The sequence below is a fragment of the Cydia fagiglandana genome, chromosome 8, assembly GCF_963556715.1.
Source record: "Cydia fagiglandana chromosome 8, ilCydFagi1.1, whole genome shotgun sequence".
Taxonomy (NCBI): domain Eukaryota; kingdom Metazoa; phylum Arthropoda; class Insecta; order Lepidoptera; family Tortricidae; genus Cydia; species Cydia fagiglandana.
In genome coordinates, this window is record NC_085939.1 from 19,138,316 (window position 1) to 19,158,189 (window position 19,874).

The following is a 19,874-nucleotide window of genomic DNA, read 5'->3' on the forward strand; positions in this document are numbered from 1 at the left end:
TGTACATGCCTCCTCTGTTGAGCTCTTTTACCATTGAGTTTAGAAGTGGGCACCACATCAGGGGGGACAGGCATCCCCCTTGTGGGAACCCTCTTCTTGGACTAATCGTCTTTGTTACTCCTCCCAGCTCCGCCGTAATGGATCTACCTTTTAGCATTTTCCCTATCCATTGCGCTATTGCCGGTCAGATGCCCTCACTCTTCAGACTTTCCTCCACGGCCTCGAAGGTTGCTGTGTCAAAAGCCCCCTCAACGCTCAGTCTGTCTTCTTGGGAATGGAAGCAAAAAGCAAATGGCTGTTTCCAAACTGTTCTGACAACCCTACTGTGGCCAGAATATGATTGAAACTGACATATATACTTACAGTTTACTTCTTATTCATTGAGAACAGCGACCATGGAGTCCTTGGAGTGGTTGGCACTAATTAAATACGAGTATGCTTCTATACAAACGCGAGGCTCTGTGATATTTTTTTCCTAGGTCCCTTTTTTCACTGAACGACACATAAATAATAATAATAATAATAATAAGCCCGCAGGGCAGCTTGTGGCGAGCTGTTGGGGAGTAACGACCCCACGGACCCGAGTGCTCCCGAGAGTCGGTCAGGGTCTCCGTCTCCGGCATGTCTTCGTCGGTCGGAGTGGACCCCAAGGGGACCCGCAGGACTCTCAGCTCTGGCTTGCCTTAATTGGCCGTCCAGAGAGGAGTCGTTAGAGCTATATATATATGCTCCAGGGGTGGAAGTGAAAGATGCATAAGACGCGAGTTGGCACAGTGGCTGGTAACAGCCACTGGGTAGAAAGCGGCGCACACCTCTCGACACCCCTGAGTCGCTCACACCGGTGTTGCCCCTGGTCGTCTTTACGACGGCAGTTTCAGGGGCCCATCTAGTAAGCGGCGAGTCACCACCTGCCTCGATAACGTGTACTAACATTGTTATGGCAGGTGTCCGGACCTCTCAGCAATAGCCCAATCTTTTGACCAGCCAACATTCATCACCATAACCAGCACTTTTCTCCACTATATTCACAATAGCCCCTACGCCTGTTGGGACCGATTGACGGGTATCTATTTGTACCCGTGAATGGGTTCTAGCAGGTGTATTACATAACAGCAAACTTCTCCAAAGGGCCTCTACGTGTTGGATCTGTATCCCCACGCACGCCTATCAAATGACCGGGATGTATATACCCGTGACTTTAAAAGAGATACAAATAATAATAATAATAAGCCCGCAGGGCAGCTTGTGGCGAGCTGTTGGGGAGTAACGACCCCACGGACCCGAGTGCTCCCGAGAGTCGGTCAGGGTCTCCGTCTCCGGCGTGTCTTCGTCGGTCGGAGTGGACCCCAAGGGGACCCGCAGGACTCTCAGCTCTGGCTTGCCTTCATTGGCCGTCCAGAGAGGAGTCGCTAGAGCTATATGCTCCAGGGGTGGAAGTGAAAGATGCATAAGACGCGAGTTGGCACAGTGGCTGGTAACAGCCACTGGGTAGAAAGCGGCGCACACCTCTCGACACCCCTGAGCCGCTCACATCGATGTTGCTCCTGGTCGTCTTTACGACGGCAGTTTCAGGGGCCCATCTAGTCAGCGGCGAGTCACCACCTGCCTCGATGACGGTGTTAACATTGTTATGGCAGGTGTCCGGACCTCTTTGCAATAGCCCAGTTTCATTGTCCACCCAAACTGCAATCTATAGACCGGAACGCTGTTCACTTTTTCTACAATAGTCCCAATGCCTGCTGTGACCGGTTCATGGGTGTCTATTGTTGCGCCTGTGAACGGGTTCCAGCAGGCGTTCTACATGACATTAAAGCTCTCCAAACGGCCTCTACGTGTTGGATCTGTATCCCCACGCAAGCCTATCAAAAGACCGGGATTTATAGGCCCGTGAAATCCAGAAAGGAGATACAAATAATAATAATAATAAAATGCTTTATTGCACACTACAAAAGAAATGGTACAAAAGTATGAACAGGTACAAATATGTAGGTAACAACAGGCGGACTTATCGCTAAACAGCGATCTCTTCCAGACAACCTTCAGATAGTGAGAAGGCGAAACAAATTCAAGTTAACGGGTGGTGCGAAAATAAAACAAATAATAAGAATAAAATAAAATACATATACTACAAATATAAGAAATAAAAATATACTACATTTATTACTATATAAACATTATATAAATAACAAATAAATATATAGATGACAAAGGAGGCTATAAAACAATAAGGAGTTAAAAAAAAATGAAAAATTTATGAAAGAGACAAATAATGATTTGAGATAAATAATAATATATGTACGCTTTTCTATCTTTATAATAGGATCTACAACAATAAAGAATACATTTAATCGGTCTCCAGAGTGTGTACTTCGGATGTTGTCTATAACGATGCCGATGTCGGTAAAAAGGTATTCACCGGCGCGCGACGGTATAAGTTTTTTTATGCAATTTTCTTTTAATAAAGGTAAATAAAAGTTATGTTTTTAAAATCTGCGTTAAATAGGCTTTATTGTCATATTTTTTGTATGTAGAAAAACCAGGCAGTTTAATTTTGACACCAAATAAAACATAAAAATTACACTTGAAAAATTAGATTATTTTTAATTTTTTTAAATTTTGTTCGACAAATTGCAATTTTTTAATAACAGAAATGAATTCTACGTTATTGATTTATCCGAAATTGATACCAAATATGACCTATTAGCTAAACGGGGCCTGTTAGATTTTTTAGAATGAAGCCGGGCGGAGCGGTTCTTTGACCCCCCCTCCCTGGCCCCAGAGGGGGGGGGGTCCTTCGGGCTACCGATCTAAATCGGCTTATTTTGATATAAGGAACTGCTGTGCCAAGTTTCATGCTTTAATCAAACAAAAAAAGGTTGTTGCACTTAACATCCTCACTATATGTAGATTTCGTACATGTAAGATCCTTCACTGCAAACTAGATACGAAAAAAGTGTTTTTTTAGACAACGTTTAAAAAATTCATAAAAAAATAAGCATTAATTTTTTTCGAAATCCGGTGGACAAAACCGGAGATAAAAGATTGAAGAACCGATAGCCGTTTGTCTTATAATTCTATCTGTAGTGCAAAAAAAGGAGATACGATTCAAAACTTGTCAAAAATCGATGAAAACATCGGGTAGCCCCTTAAATTTACGACGACCTAAAGTAGCCGATTTTCATTTTTCCTGGCAGATCCTCTGCTTCCTTATTGGTACGTTGATCGACGTGACACAAATTCTCAAAACAAATTAAGATTTGTATCTTCACACGCTGTCAGTGTGACGACCTAAGTTTGAGCTCTCATTGTCAACTGGGACCTTACCGCATTCCTGTTGGTCGCTAGCGAGCAGGCGCAACGAGTTGTACTGACCAGTGTAAACTAGTGTCGGACCAAAACCGGATATTTTACCGAAACCGAAGCTTTGGGTTTAACTGAGTTTCGGCCAAAACCGAAAATATGAAATTGTCGCTGATATTTCTATTTTACGATTTCCACCACACAAAATAACACCACCATAAACCATCACCAATAACACCAATCACAACACCAATTTTTTCAATATTTTAATCTTTTTCTTTTAATATATTTTTTTCCTATATGCGTATGCTTGTTTGACACTGACGTAATATAAAAAAACCGGGCAAGTGCGAGTCGGACTCGCGCACGAAGGGTTCCGTACCATAATGCAAAAAAAAAAAACAAAAAAAAGCAAAAAAAAAAACGGTCACCCATCCAAGTACTGACCACTCCCGACGTTGCTTAACGTTGGTCAAAAAATCACGTTTGTTGTATGGGAGCCCCATTTAAATCTTTATTTTATTCTGTTTTTAGTATTTGTTGTTATAGCGGCAACAGAAATACATCATCTGTGAAAATTTCAACTGTCTAGCTATCACGGTTCGTGAGATACAGCCTGGTGACAGACGGACGGACGGACGGACGGACAGCGAAGTCTTAGTAATAGGGTCCCGTTTTACCCTTTGGGTACGGAACCCTAAAAAACATTACAATTAGCGATATGACAAAACTTTGCGTCATAAAAAAGCGCATTTATACTGAGGGGCTACCGCGAAAACCGAAATTCGCAAATTGCGGGGATCTTTCTCTTTTACTCCAATGAAGGCGTAATAAGAGTGACAGAGAAAGATGCCCGCAATTCGACAACTTCAATTTTCGCGGTTATAGCCCTGGTCCACCCGAGTTCACGACTCGACTGTGCCTCATAGCGATTGGAATACCACCTGTTAGCGCTCTGGTAACTGAGCAAGTAAACTGCTAAACGATTAGTGGGGTTGTTAGGTTGTTCAGTCCATCATTTAGACCAGCGGTCGGCAACCTTTTAGCAGCCAAGGGCCACATAGCAGTTAACGAAGTGGACGCGGGCCGCACTTAGTTAATATTTATGACTTTATCAGACATTGTCATTTGTCAATATTACATACAAAGCCAGGGAGGCTCGCGGGCCGCAAGTGAGAGGTTCGCGGGCCGCGGGTTGCCGGTCGCTGATTTAGACCGGGCACACGTGTCAGTTTCAAATTACTTCAAATATAGGAACACTTTTACATCTTTACGAGTATATCTCTTCTTCCTCGTGATATCCCGGCATTTCGCCACGGCTCATGAGAGCCTGGGGTCCGCTTGTCAACTAATCCCATGATTTGACGTAGGCAACTAGTTTTTACGAAAGCGACTGCCATCTGACCTTCCAACCCAGAGGGTAAACAAGGCCTTATTGGGACTAGTCCGGTTTCCTGACGATGTTTTCCTTCACAGAAAAGCGACTGGTACATATCAAATGATATTTCGTACATAAGTTCCGAAAAACTCATTGGTACGAGCCGGGGTTTGAACCCGCGACCTCCAGATTGCAAGTCGCACGCTCTCACCGCTAGGCCACCAGCGCTTACGAGTATATACAGTGTGAAAATCCAATACGGGCAATAAATTAGAACAGATATAAAATGTATCCGTATAAGCATTAATTAAGAAGTTTTCTTTAAGTCACACTTAAATTATGAATTACCGAAATTAATTTTGGAAATTTTACCGAGAAGCAATGTACCTTATGTACCTACTGCAAACATTACGAGACATAACATGTCATGACGTTACAAGCTGTTTATAGTAACTGCAAACAAGGGTTTATATATAACTTGTGAGTTGCTTTACAGTTTTACAGCCGTATTCGAACAATGAGATACGTCAAATACTAGACATTGAAACGATATAGATTATACGATAACGATATATGTCAGTGTCAAACAAGTGTCAAAATTGACTTTTTTGTTTGAAGAAACGTCAATTTTGACACTTGTTTGACACTGACATATCTAATCTGTATCGTTTCAATGTCTAGTATTTGACGTGTCTCATTGTTCGAATATGGCTGTAACACTGTACTCAAATGCCGCAATGGCCGGCACAACATGCGGTTCCCGAACATAGCATAAATGAAATGAAATATGTTTATTGCGAGAACATAGAGTTTGATTGATACAATCGCAGGTATTAAAATAAAAGCTGTCTTAATAATAGAAAGCTAATAGCTCGCTTTCAGCTCGTTTAATAAACACAATCGTATTTTAATGCCTTTAATTATGTAGCAGTCACATAAACTAGTATTAAATAGCCAAACCTTTAGGCTAGGGTTCTAAACGAACACATCCGTGGTATCCTGTGGTGAGGAGTGACAGACGTCGTCGATAAGGTCCAAGAAAGTCGGCTAAGATGGTTTGGCCATATTAAGATTTAAAGTATTTAAACGGCTGTGGGTTAGCGGAAACCGATGTCCAGGATAGAGCGAAGCAGGGCTCGGAACCGGTATTGAAATACCTGTTAATATCGTTCCAAAACCGTTATATTAATTCGTTCACTAAAAATCCGGTTAATTGATGGAACGCGAACTAACAAATTACGTTCTCTCTCCTAACCGGTAAGAAGAGGGAACGGAACTTTATGGTTCGCAGGGAACGATATAATACCGGTTACTCTTGGCTTTCGGAGACTCTCGGTTAAATTCGTTGTCATACGTGAAAGAGATAGCAATACTTACTCGTTCTATCTCGCTTCGATTTTTTTTTATTTAACCGGTTAATTTCGTTCCTTGAGAACGAAATGAGAACGTATATAGCATAAACCGTTATCTCAAAAGAACAGTTCTTTAACCGGTAACTGCAAACGGAAACGAAATCCTTTTCGTTCCCGGGCGAATGAACGAAACCGGTTTGACAAATGAGAACGGTTTCCGAGCCCTGGAGCGAAGTGGAAGAAAAGTAGGAAAGCGGACCCCGTCACATTACGGGACAAACGCTAGGAGGATGATGGAAATAGCCAAACCTTTATGACAGGTTTTATAACACAAAATATGATTTTATTACAAAGTTCATTAGGACACTAAACGTTAGTCACCACAGCTAGTGTTGCAAGGTCCCTTTCTCGCAGACCTTGGTCGATTGGAGCTTTGCTTATCGCTATTATATCCGTTCTCTTATATAGCTACTAGTATATGTTCCGGTAATAGGCATGGCATGGGCAATATGATTAGATTACCTACATATTAGAATAACTTAAACTTTAAACCCTGATGTGCCGACGGTAGATTAAATTTGGAAGATGTTTAATACACGAAATGAAATTTACGATATATTTTATTTTATTTCCATAACTTGCAACGAAAAAAATACACCGAATATATTAATAGTGGGTGAAATATAAAATGTCATTGAACATTAAAATTACAAAAACGACTTCAAAATAAGTATTCTCCTTTAACTTTAATACACAAACGCACTTTTTTGTTAAAATTATAAGCAATATCCCACAGTAAAAATCTTTCACGGCGTATTTTTGAGCCACCCTGTATTTTAAAAATATTTGTCGCGACCGTAGATGGAGTAATTTTGTATAAGTAAATGAAGTAATAGCTAATTACGTACACCTTAGACTGCAAACAGGTAAAAGTACACAGGAGCAAATATCTAGGGACTCCGAGCACACAAAAAGAGACAGTTAGCAACCTGAAAACTTTGCTAGGTTTTATGCGTTTCACGCAAAATGGGCACAGTGGTTGTCGATTTGCGGAAAATGCCCAGAAACACTAACTAAATTAACTATAACATACAGAGTGGTATTTTGATAACTAAATGGGCCCTAACAAGTGCGAGTTCGCAGCAAGGCTTTGTCACTTTCGGCGCGCGCGCAACCTTGAACGCGTTATGTCGCATTATTACGGTTGTGTGGTGCAAGGCATGGATGACAACGGGTGCAAATGTTGCATTTAGATCGTGACTGACATGGCTGTAACAGTGTTACTGTAATAGAATGCAACTTTTCTATAGCGGTCTTCACATTGGATTTGCATTGGACGCTCGCCTCTCCGGTGTGCGTGCGGGACACCGCTATATATGCGTATATGCGGATAGCACTGTCACGCTCATAGATCGGAGCGACGTGCGAATTCGAAGTAAAAAAGTTTATATTTTTGCCGTACAATTTAAATCATACTGATTAACTTTCAGTGTGGTATTCCAGCCCAAAATCGTGACAAAAGTGCCTTTCCCACAAACAAATGGATATACGATTAGCCCAAATATATGAAAGTAAAAATCTAAATACATACTTATATCTAATCACAGTTATACTGAATAAAGCTTAACCCTTTATAAGGCCCCAGATTACAGATATGCTACGTCAAAGTTAAATACACTACCATGTTTGTAATGCACTGGGGAACACATCTACGGCAAAAAAAAAAACGAAATCATCAAGAAAAACATGTGGTCAATACATGCACTCAGCCTGTTAATGCACTTGAGTTTTCAGATGATCTGTTTCCAATGCACCTATTCATTGCCATTGGCATAACAAACATAAGGTGCTCTGTACAGACTGGCGTTTAATTGACTACATACGGTAAATGATACACTTTCCTGACACTACAAACAACGCAGTACAGTTATCGCAATTCACGATGGAGAGTGGATTTATCAAAATTAGACCTTGTCATCATACCAATAAGAGTCTCGCCACTCGCCATCGTGAATTGCAAGAGCTACCTATAATTCAAATTATTAGATACAGCGACGTGTATATTTTTATTTAATAGTATAATGGAAACGATGACGGTAGCTTGCTTCCCTTGACAGGCATAGTGCATAAATTGACCACATACTATAGATTAATTAATTACACTAGAATTAAATACTGACCGAAAAAGTATGAAAGAGGAAAAAAAGCCTGATATATTCGCTATATAATACCATTATAATAGCTGTAATGTATTATGGTGCTAACAATATTGTATGAAATTTTTATATTCTGAAATAGATTTTTTTTTTTTTTTTTTTTATTATAGTTAAATAAAAAAGATGATGTTCTTCTCCGTAAATGTTTATTAACTAAGTGGTTTCCAAATTGTCTCTGCCTTATAAAGGGTTTTAGATAGCTCGAGATCTAATCTGAATCGATATTTTATCGAGCGAACTTTAACTTTTGAGATGTAAATAGTAACCTAACTCTGCACCGAGTTGGCAAGCGAAAGAGATTGGAAGCTACACCGTGAACGTCAAATTCTAATAAAAATGCTGTATCTGTCATTTTCCGTGATTAAATGAGGGACATTCGCCGCCGTATAACTGCAGCGATTTCTAGATCTATTAATTGACGTATCTTAAACAGGGCTCGGAACCGGTATTTTTCAAAAACCCCGAAATAGACAAATATTTTGAATTATTTTATGCTTTTTACGTAAGACTGGATTATGTATTTAGGTAATGAATTTGTGTTATCAGATTGTCCAATTAAAAAAGAAATAATAAACCAAAGAACGAAAAAGAACGTAATAATACCGGTATTTTTGTATGGAGCAAATACCGGTTTCCGAGCCCTGATCTTAAAGTTCGAATCGGGCAAACAACCGCTGTCGCTCATGGCATGCGCCCGCGCCTCACGCACCGAGCTATTAAGCTCCGAAGAAAGCCGACTGGTTTCGCTGGAAAGCGATCGCGGCCTGGACGACTTTCGCTCAAAGTTCGCTGGGAATCACTTAAAACACTAAATACCTGAATATTTATATTCATAAAGAGATTTCTAAAGTATTCTCGACTTTTTATTCTGTAGCTTTCTAGATTAGTTTTAATTTTTATTACTAAATACTTACATATTTAAAAGTCCTAATATTAACCTTGTCTTATTTTTGTTTGCAGGTAACGACGATGTTAAAGATAGATATATCAACCACTACAGCGGTAAGAATAACAAATAAATATGTGTACCTAATTCCTGTTCGACAAATCATAAAGAATTGGTACAGTTATAGTTAAGTACATACGCCAATAAATATAATGATATGAAATTATTTATTGCGGATGCTGGCAACTAGTGGTCCATAGATAGATACTATCTCCTTAAAACTAGTAAGCATAAAATACATATTATAAAAATATATCTTAAAATAAAACACTACACAATACATATATTATGGATGATTTTCGACCACAATGTATATTAAAGGCAATACACACGTCCCGGTTTTAAACTCTATAAAATATACAGTGTGGAAAGATAAGTCGGGCCCTGGAGGGAAATTACCTTATATCCTTAAGCTGGCTCATTTTACTTAAAGGAGACATTCCTTTATTTTTAAACAGAAACAAAACTGCATTGCTTCTGTTTAAAAATTCTGTTTGAAGCGCTGGTGGCCTAGCGGTGAGAGCGTGCGACTTGCAATCTGGAGGTCGCGGGTTCAAACCCCGGCTCGTACCAATGAGTTTTTCGGAACTTATGTACGAAATATCATTTGTAATTTACCAGTCGCTTTTCGGTGAAGGAAAACATCGTGAGGAAACCGGACTAATCCCAATAAGGCCTAGTCTACCCTCTGGGTTGGAAGGTCAGATGGCAGTCGCTTTCGTAAAAACTAGTGCCTACGTCAAATCATGGGATTAGTTGTCAAGCGGACCCCAGGCTCTCATGAGCCGTGGCGAAATGCCGGGATAACGCGAGGAAGAAGAGAAGAAACAAAACTGCATTTAAAGATTTCCTTTTTTTTATTCAAGTTGGCTTGTCTAATAAAATCTTGAGTACTAAATACTAGATTTTATGGATATTTTATACGACAGACCAGTGTAAGACCTAATGTTTCTTGGAGAAATGTTATCATTAACATTAACTGTATCGACTAGTAGAATAAAATTGCGAGTGTTTATTTATTGGAATTTTTAGTCGGTTCGAGTCCCGGGCGAGGCAAGCGAGTTTTAGAAAATCTTTGAATGCAGTTTAGTGTCTTTTTAAAAATAAAAGAATGTCTCCTTTAAGTAAAATGAGCCATATTAAGGATTTAAGGTAGTTTCCCTCCAGGGCCCGACTTATCTTTCCACACTGTATATTGCGCAAACTTTTAAAGCTAATAGATTCATCAAATCGATCATGTTCTTATTGATTTCGCAATCACATGTGTCCAGCGATCACGATTTAGAACGGAGATGCAATCATCAAACTTCTGACCATCAAATCATCATTAACTGAGTAAATGCACTGAAGATTATCGAAATTGTAAAGTTAAGTAGGTGTTATTACCACAAAATGTAATTAACAGCAACTCTAATAGAATTAGACCAATATAAGTCTATAGTATAGCATAGTATAGTAGTGTGTATAGTGTATAGCATAGAGATAAGTCTGAAACGATTTTAATAGCATACGCAGTGCAAGTGTTATTTATGTCACACTTTTGTGATAATTTTCTGTTAACAGAGTGTAATTATCCTATAATAAAATGCGGGTATGGCACAAAATTTTTCAAAAACCGATTAGTGTCAAGTATATTTAGCATATTTTTTGTTTTACAAATCTCTAACAAACGGTTTTCTCAAAAATAGATATGGCACAAACGTATTCTCAGCCTACGATATGTCTAAACTAAACATATTAATCACCAATGTTATCAGCCGCGTAAGTATTAAAGATCTAGATAAATGTATTGTAGTAGACCGCTTGAGTACCGTAAAATGGGGTGAGTAGGGTCAAACCTGAAATTCAAACCTCGATAACATTTTATTTTTACATAAGTATGAAAACTGAATGGTGTATATAATAAGTGTTCCGGACGTTTGTATTTTAGTTTTTATTTTATTTTGGGTAGTTCCATTTCATAACTTTGACGATAAAGAGGAAAACCCACCTCACCCCGTAGTGCCTCGTATTTGGGGTGAGAGGGGTTTTCATGCAAAGGTGATTTTGGAAGATTGTTGGATCGATTTTTTTTATTATGCGTATTACTATAGCTCCATTATAAATTGGAATACATTATTTTTGTAACAGTAGCCTTAAAATCCCTTCTCGCCCCCCTCTCAAACCTTCTCTCCCCATTCATAACAATCATAACCCACCTCTCCCCGCGAAACCTACTCACCCCGTTTTACGGTACCTATTAATCGCTTAACTTTCTTGCCGTGTTGAATGATAGCTTGTAATACAACATCCTCATTTTAATCTAAGATCTGTGGTCCTTTCATTCACCTACTTTCTAGTATAACCTGTGCTTACTATGTATAAATTAATCATACTAGGTACCTATCCGACTTATACAGGGTGGCCAAAAAATAAGTGCATTCCCGATGCCAGGGAGGTTTTGGGATTATACAAAGACAGTACTACGTACTATTTTCAAGTAAAGATAAAGAAAGCTTCAATAGTTTTATTTCATGAGTAACTATCGCGTTGACCGTAGACAATATTACATCCTGTAAATGTATACTATTTTTTGAATTGATAGACTTATATATAAAAGACCTTTTTATTTACTTAAATTAAGTAATCCAAAAACATTGTAAAAAAAGTATAAATAAGATCCACTCAACATTTTTATTTTATTTTACTCAAGCTTACATTGCAAAGATAACAATATAATAAAACGTATCTTAATGGCTAGACCCCCCCCCCTCGTCGACGTCAAAAATATGAATGTCAGGAAAAATATTCTGAAATCAGGAATTTTGTCAGGAAATTCTAAATTTGTATCTGGTAACCCTATCTGCATGACATTTGCAATAACAAAACGTGGTAAAGTCATCATTGATGTCAAATTCCTATGAAAAGAATGACATCTCCTTTCTTTGTCCGGTTTAAATCGGGGCAAGGTTAGTGTCTAGTAACCACTAAGCGCTACATGCACCACCACCGTCCCACTCCACTCTAATGGCTCCTCTACACGATGGGCCAACGCCGGCCACTCCAAGGGACGCAGCCATGCGGTAGAATGAGATAGAAATATTACTTGCTCCCTCTAAAGCATAAATGCGTCCCTAAATGCGTCCCTTGGAGTGGCCGGCGTTGGCCAATCGTGAAGAGGAGTCATAAGGGCTCAGTTACACGTACCGAGTAGAGTGGCGAGACAGTAAAACGAAGTATGAAATTGTTACTCGGCCGAGTAAAAATTCCATACTTCGTTTTACTGTCTCGCCACTCTACTCGGTACGTGTAACCGAGCCCTAAAAGCGGTTAACCTGGTATACCAGTGTCAAATTGTACTGGTAACCATGGTAACACCAAGATTAACCGGTTATAACCCCCGGTGGAATGGAGCATGTGGCGCTAAAACGGTGAATATGTTTGTGGTCTAATTTTTTTATTCAAAAAATCGTCCTTAGTTAATATCTCTTCTCTTCTTCCTCGCGTTATCCCGGCATTTCGCCACGGCTCATAAGAGCCTGGGGTCCGCTTGACAACTAATCCCATGATTTGACGTAGGCACTAGTTTTTACGAAAGCGACTGCCATCTGACCTTCCAACCCAGAGGGTAAACTAGGCCTTATTGGGATTAGTCCGGTTTCCTCACGATGTTTTCCTTCACCGAAAAGCGACTGGTAAATATCAAATGATATTTCGTACATAAGTTCCGAAAAACTCATTGGTACGAGCCAGGGTTTGAACCCGCGACCTCCAGATTGTAAGTCGCACGCTCTCACCGCTAGGCCACCAGCGCTTTTTTCCTTATTTTTTCCTTTTTGTCCTTAGTTAATATAATAAGACTAATTCATACGACGCAAAAACAAGCTTCCTTTGTTTTTACTAGCAACGCTATTAAAATATTTAATAAACTATTTATAACTTTAAATATTATTATGCATTAAATAAGGAAGTGTTCAGGGTGCATTTAATTTGCGCAACCGCAGGTAATTAAGAACGGTCTAGCCACACGGTGCTCTAAATAACGTGTTATATATGTGGAATTGCAAAACACCAGAAGACAGAAGTTTTCCTGCGAGATTTAAGTCGTCTTTTATCCGCGTTTATCACATTTGGGAGACAATTATAATTGTTATAGTTCATTATAATAAACAATTAAGTGCGAATCGAACTCGGCTACCGAAGGTTCTTTTTTATTAGTATTTGTTGTTATAGCGGCAATAGAAATACCTACATCATCTGTGAAAATTCGAACTGTCTAGCTGTCACGGTTCATGAGATACAGCCTGGTGACAGACAGATGGACGGACAGACGCACAGACGGACAGTGGACAGTGGAGTCTTAGTAATAGGGTCCCGTTTTTACCCTTTGAGTACGGAACCGGGAACCCTGAAAACACATGTTTTGAAATAAACACAGGAGATTAATTTCTCACGATAAACATGGACATAAACTGATCGATCCGTAATTTTGGGCTGTACCTATCAAAATTATGATTTCCGGAGAATGCTGCTGGATAAAGAAATACTTAGAAACTGACAGATAAAACAAAAAGAAACCACCACTTTCATTTGTTTATTTGCTTTTTATTTTCGGAACAGAGCCATATATTCTAGCTCTAATGTTAAAATTCAACTCTATCCCTTCAATCGCTGCTCTGCTCGAACATTGCCAATGAAAGGATAAAATATTATGCAAAGAGGAATAATTATGGAATAACCCCTTTTTATAGGTCTAAAGTATACATGGTGTGTCTGACCATGGGGCTTTCAATCCAGGGCTTGATTTTACTCGCTAAACTGAGCTACTTTTACTATGGGACCAACCCTAAAATCGGGGATTTTTTTTTGGCTTTTCCATAGAAAACGTCGACATCTGATCAGCCAAAATGTATGAAAAAGTAAAAATTTTTTTCGGGTTTTTGGGGTTGGTGCCATAATAAAAGTACCTAGCTCAGTTTAACGAGTAGAATCGAGCCCTGGATTTAAAGCCCCATGGTCAGACACACCCTGTATAAATTAGTCTAAAATGATTTGGTTTGAATAGTCTCAAATGTCTCAAGGTTTATTCCTGGCCAAAGCACGTGCCTTCGTTTATTACAATAACATTGCTCTCGTCTCTTTGATAGTTTAAGAAAAGCGATAAGCTTGCAAATAGCACGACTATTCAACAAAAAACTGTGGCGCGTGCTATTCATTTACAATCATTCTTAATAGAAGTTGTTTAACAAAACCGTAACTACACCTAGAAGCAACAATAAAAGGGTTCCCTTGTTAATGAATTTTCTTAGACAGGTACCCGTTTTCCATGCTGTTGAATGTAGTAGACCGAGCATCCACCTACCTCGTATATAAAACTTTTCAGCTCGCTAAAAAATCTTAAAGTATTAGGTAGGGATCTAGGAAAACACGTAGCGTTTTGTGCGGCAGATTTGTCTGACAGATGCAGACAGGTTTGTGCATAAAACTTGTCATACATTGACAAATTTTCCCGCAAGTAGAAGCATCATATCATATAAAGAAATGGAATATCCTGAGCCTAAAATCCTAATATTTCCTAAACGGTAATTTCTCAAATAATGCTGTAGCTACAGTGTATCCTACCGTTTTCTCTGCTCACTTCCAAACTATTAGCAAGTTTCTAGTCTTGTAGTTACTTGGTTGAGGTTTCTATAAAACCCTGACACAAGTCCCCCCGCAATCCTGACAAAAGATAAAAAAATTCTGACTTGTCAGGGGAATACTGATAACCCGACAAGACGCAGCTGTCAGACTAATCTGACGGACAAGGATACACATGTTTAATGTTGTTACGTCACGTCCGCAACCGGTAGCTAAAGGTGCACCGCAAGATGCATGGAACTCGATACGGATAAGTGAAAGCATAGAATTTTTGGACAAGTTTGTGGCCTTGAGCGGTTAATTAACTTCAAGAAACATAGGTATGGTCAATTGGTGACATTAATTACCCCCTTATACAGGGTGATTCTGGAGACGTGAGCAGGACTAACACTGCGCATTTCGTAAACTATAAGCAACTGTTTCGTATCAGTATTAGTGAGGTTAACGTATTTTTTTTAGTCGTATTGAATAAAAAAGTTATTAATTTATTTACGACATGCATGGTCACCCTAGATTAGAATGCTAAACTACCGATATTCTGTGTCAAATTAAATGTCATCACGGTCTGGTTACTTTTGAAAACTCGTATCTCACTCAAGTTTGTCAGTTTATTTTCTTCGTAAAACGCTGTCATTGCGGTTAAAGAGGTTTTATGTTTATTAATTAGGTCCGGTAGGGTGACCATGATTGTAGATAATTAAATTTGCCCTCACCAAAAAGTAAAAAAATAGGAAAAAAGTGTGGTTGATTCATCTAAATACAACGGTGATCAATCAATTATCAGTTACTGAGTGTGCATTAGTCCTGCTCACGTCTCATGAATCACCCTGTATATTTTATTACCTACCACTCATTTCTATTACAAACTCAATGAATAACTATTGATTATGATATATTTCTATAGACGACTTATTTACGAGTTTCTACAGAACCCTCTTAGAAAAGCTTAAAAGTTTTCTAAAAGTCTTCACGTTTTCTAAATTTGTGACTAGAGCCTAAAAATACGGAACCCTAATGATGCGAATTTGGAACGGGTACCACTGTGGCCCGGTGGTCTAGTAATCAGGACGTTAGAGTTAGACCAAGAAAAGTCTGCAATGATTTTGATAGTACACGCAGTGCAAGTGTTATTTTTAACATCAAACTTCTATGAAGTTTTGATGACGTATAAATAACACTTGCACTGCGTGCGCTATCAAAATCGTTGCAGACATCTCTAACACTATCGACTTATATAACGCAGGTATGCTTGTCGTGCCAAAAGTCACGCGTGTTTTGTCAAATTTTATCGCTGCATCGTCTGCTTACATGATTCATTAGGTAATGACGGAGGCTACAATGCGTTGATAAAACCGGAATTTGCCCCCGTTCCCCCGTTCACTTTCGCCCCACCTTGACCTCGCCCGGCTTTGTATAATGAAAGCAGAGCTTTCTGATATGATAATACGTGATCGATCGGCTTGTGACTTACTGAAGTGATTATTGATATGACATTATGTCTGCTTATAATTGGAGTACGGACAGCAACAGAAGTTGCTATCATAGGCGTTACCCACGGTGGGGCAAGGTGGGGCAGTTGCCCCACCCTGGTCTCTGACCATTAGCCAAAAATTTCTGTTTCAAGCGTACCCTGTTACGACGTACCCAGCCTCACCTACTTCTGCCCCACCCTTTACAAAATGCTGCGTACGCCCATGGTTGCTATGCGGGCGTTCAAAATACAATTAAGCAGGAAACGTCTTTAATAGGTATAAATGTATTGATAAAGTTATATTGTATATGTTTGTTGCAGCAATGCAGTCAGCAGCATTACTGCAGCAGTAAATATCATTCATTCTTCTTCTTCTTCCTCGCGTTATCCCGGCATTTTGCCACGGCTCATGGGAGCCTGGGGTCCGCTTGACAACTAATCCCATGATTTGACGTAGGCACTTGTTTTTACGAAAGCGACTGCCATCTGACCTTTTTGTCTAGCTGTCAACTCGGTACGATTCGATTCGATTTCTAAAACATCTAAGTATGTATTCTTGAGTAAACATTTGTTAATTAATAATTACGAAGTTATTGATAAGTTGAGTGGATCTTATTTATTATTTTGTTACAATGTTTTTGGATTAATTTAAGTAAAAAAAGGCACTTTATAAAAAAGTCTATCAATTCAAAAAAATCCGGACATTTTCGTATTCCGTCCCCATTTCTAACAAAAGGCTAAAATTCCTGACATGTCAGGAAAATTCCTGTCATCGTAACCCTATAGGTATATGTACTACTTCAGTTAACATCTGTACTTTCTGTACGTACCTACAAATACAAATGATACATTACGTCGTTGCTTACAAATCTTACAATTTACCGGAATTTTATATGAACAAGGAAAATCGTGATTTAAAGAACAAAATCTCCTATTACGTATTTGCAATACGCATTGTACGTTTTATCAGTGATAAACTATCTCAATTGAGTTTTGTTTCTACACCGCTTGCTTACCCTCTAGCCGCCCAGAGACGTATAAAAAGGTCTTCTGTTCCATTCTAATTTGAACTTTGTGTTAACAAAATAAAATTTCATTTTGCTTGGCAAGGTTTGACGTATGGGCGGCTAGAAGTTAAGTAAAAGCAAATGGTGCTGCGTGCAGCTGGCTCTGAATTATGCGACAAGCAATTCAAAAAGCCTCGGACACACATACAGACAGACGGACATGGCGAAACTACAAGGGTTCCTAGTTGACTGCGGAACCCTAAAAGGGCAGTACCAATGACGAACCGTCCATGTAACTCGAGTCCCACTGGCTTGTCTATTTTGAAAAATGGTGCACCTCATACAAAGGTTTTAAAGAAAACGCAGACCTTATAATTCCCAATTTCCCACTATGATGAAACAATTTCTGGACCCCTATTCGACAAGTGACGTTTGACATGTCGTGTTGATCTCCCGTTTATGTGGGAAAAATCAAGTTCACGAATTACAATATCAAAATTTCACATTAGCAATCCACAGTTTGGTAACAAGTAACAACAAAACCAAACCGAACCACCCCGAGTTCAGAGTTGAGTTTTGGTTGTATCAAATGATACATCCATAGTTGATCGAATCAACACTTGATAGAATCAACATGCAATGAAATCAACTGCTGATTTGACGTGGATGCGGAATCTGATAGTTGTACATACATGTCGAATTTGGCCCCTGTACGGATATGATGGTCGTTCTTGCCTACGTGACAGCGTGATAAAACGTCACTTTCTATATTATGTTTAAAGGTGACAGTTGTTTTATCACGTGGATAAAGATGGATAAAGCTATCCATAATACGCTGGCGGATCAGCTTATACCGATGTTAGGCGTCAACCAAATGTAATTAACTAAACCAATTGAAGGTAAACGTCCAAGCATATTAGTACTCAACATGCTATGTCCAATAGTTGATATTTATGGCGTCGGTACTAAAATTAGGAAACCGCAATATTTCTGAACTCACCGCATTCGTCGTCTGTCCGTCTGTCACGACATTTTCTAAATATAGTCAAACTGGCTGCGTTTGTCAAACACATTACCGGCATTGGCCTGTCGGAAGTCAACGCATTGCTATACTTACAGGCCAATTCGAACGCACACTGGTGATATCAGAAAGATATTTTAATCATGTTAATACCTAAGTTAACGTGCGTCTCTCTCGCGCCAATACATGTAGATACAGACAACTACGAGCGAGATACAATGTCATAATAGGGCATCTGACTGTATTTAAAATAAATTATTTTACACCTAGCATGAAATAAAGCACCAGGGGGCCGATTTTTGAAATTCGACCACTCGATTTCGTGTATTTAGTTAAATGATATCTCCACTACTAGGCGTTTAAATTCTACTAATAGAATTGAAATCGAGTGATGAATACCTCTAGATTCCAAATTTTAATCGCTCGTATTTCAAAAATTTGCATTTCGCCGTTTTCCACCGATTTTTGAGTGACGAAATCGAGTGATAGAAATTCAAAAATCGGCCCCCAGAAGATTAATAGAGAAACGTAGACAGCAGTTAGTTTTAGACACAATTCCCATTTTAAAACCCGTATAAAACTAAAGAGTAGGTAATTTGATTGTGACGTCACATGCTAGTGTTTTATATAAATTCCAGTTTCAAAAAAGGAGCTGATTTGACTACTAGTCCAATACCCTATATCATATGGGCCATGTGAATGACTTCAATATACTGGCAGAAGAAGCGGCTGCTAGACTGACTAGGGCGAAATTTTAATTTTTTGTATCCAGTGAAATGTAACGAAGCGATACGATACATAAATAAATATAATATAAATTCTGATACTCATACTCATACTCATTTACTCATAAAGCCAATTTACATGTCAAATATAATTAAAATTAATACAGTTAAAATTGAGATCGAAAATTGAGTTTGAGTTAAAATTGAGATATCAGTGTACGTTCGAATAATTTTACGGTTTAGACTCATTTGTTTTAAGTCACTCGCGCGACATGTCTCACGGCAGTTTAAATTCGATTAGTGAACGTTCGAATTGGCCTGTTAGTTTCTTGCAAATTTATTTGCTATATAATGTTTAATTCGATTGACATTAAATTCTGAATCACTTGAATTATTTCGCCTTGGCGAACGGGTTCTGAGGTTTTTGATCAATTACTTAATAAAAGGTTTTCGTAAGATAATTCTCATTTCTTACACAATTGTGTCAAAAGATTGTTGCTACCTTAAAGCTTTTACCAGGGCTTTGTAAATTTCGTTATATTGGAATATTTTTTAGGGTTCCGTACCCAAAGGGTAAAACGGGACCCTATTACTAAGACTTCGCTGTCCGTCCGTCTGTCCGTCTGTCCGTCGTCTGTCTGTCACCAGGTTGTATCTCACGAACCGTGATAGCTAGACAGTTGAAATTTTCACAGATGATGTATTTCTGTTACCCTATAACAACAAATACTAAAAACAGAATAAAATAAAGATTTAAATGGGGCTCCCATACAACAAACGTGATTTTTGACCAAAGTTAAGCAACGTCGGGAGTTGTCAGTACTTGGATGGGTGACCGT

General features: G+C 38.9%; 1 protein-coding gene and 1 long non-coding RNA gene across 11 annotated transcripts in view; both read left to right on the forward strand.

Moving 5' to 3' along the window:
• The window catches only part of LOC134666738 (mucin-2-like), a 143,682-nt gene that overhangs the window by 101,501 nt on the left and 22,307 nt on the right, over positions 1-19,874 (forward strand). The gene's annotated exons all lie outside the window — the stretch shown is intronic.
• Positions 541-1,893, forward strand: LOC134666724 (uncharacterized). The gene is made up of 2 exons (XR_010098547.1): positions 541-1,782; positions 1,814-1,893. It is a non-coding gene; the product is annotated as an uncharacterized LOC134666724 (long non-coding RNA).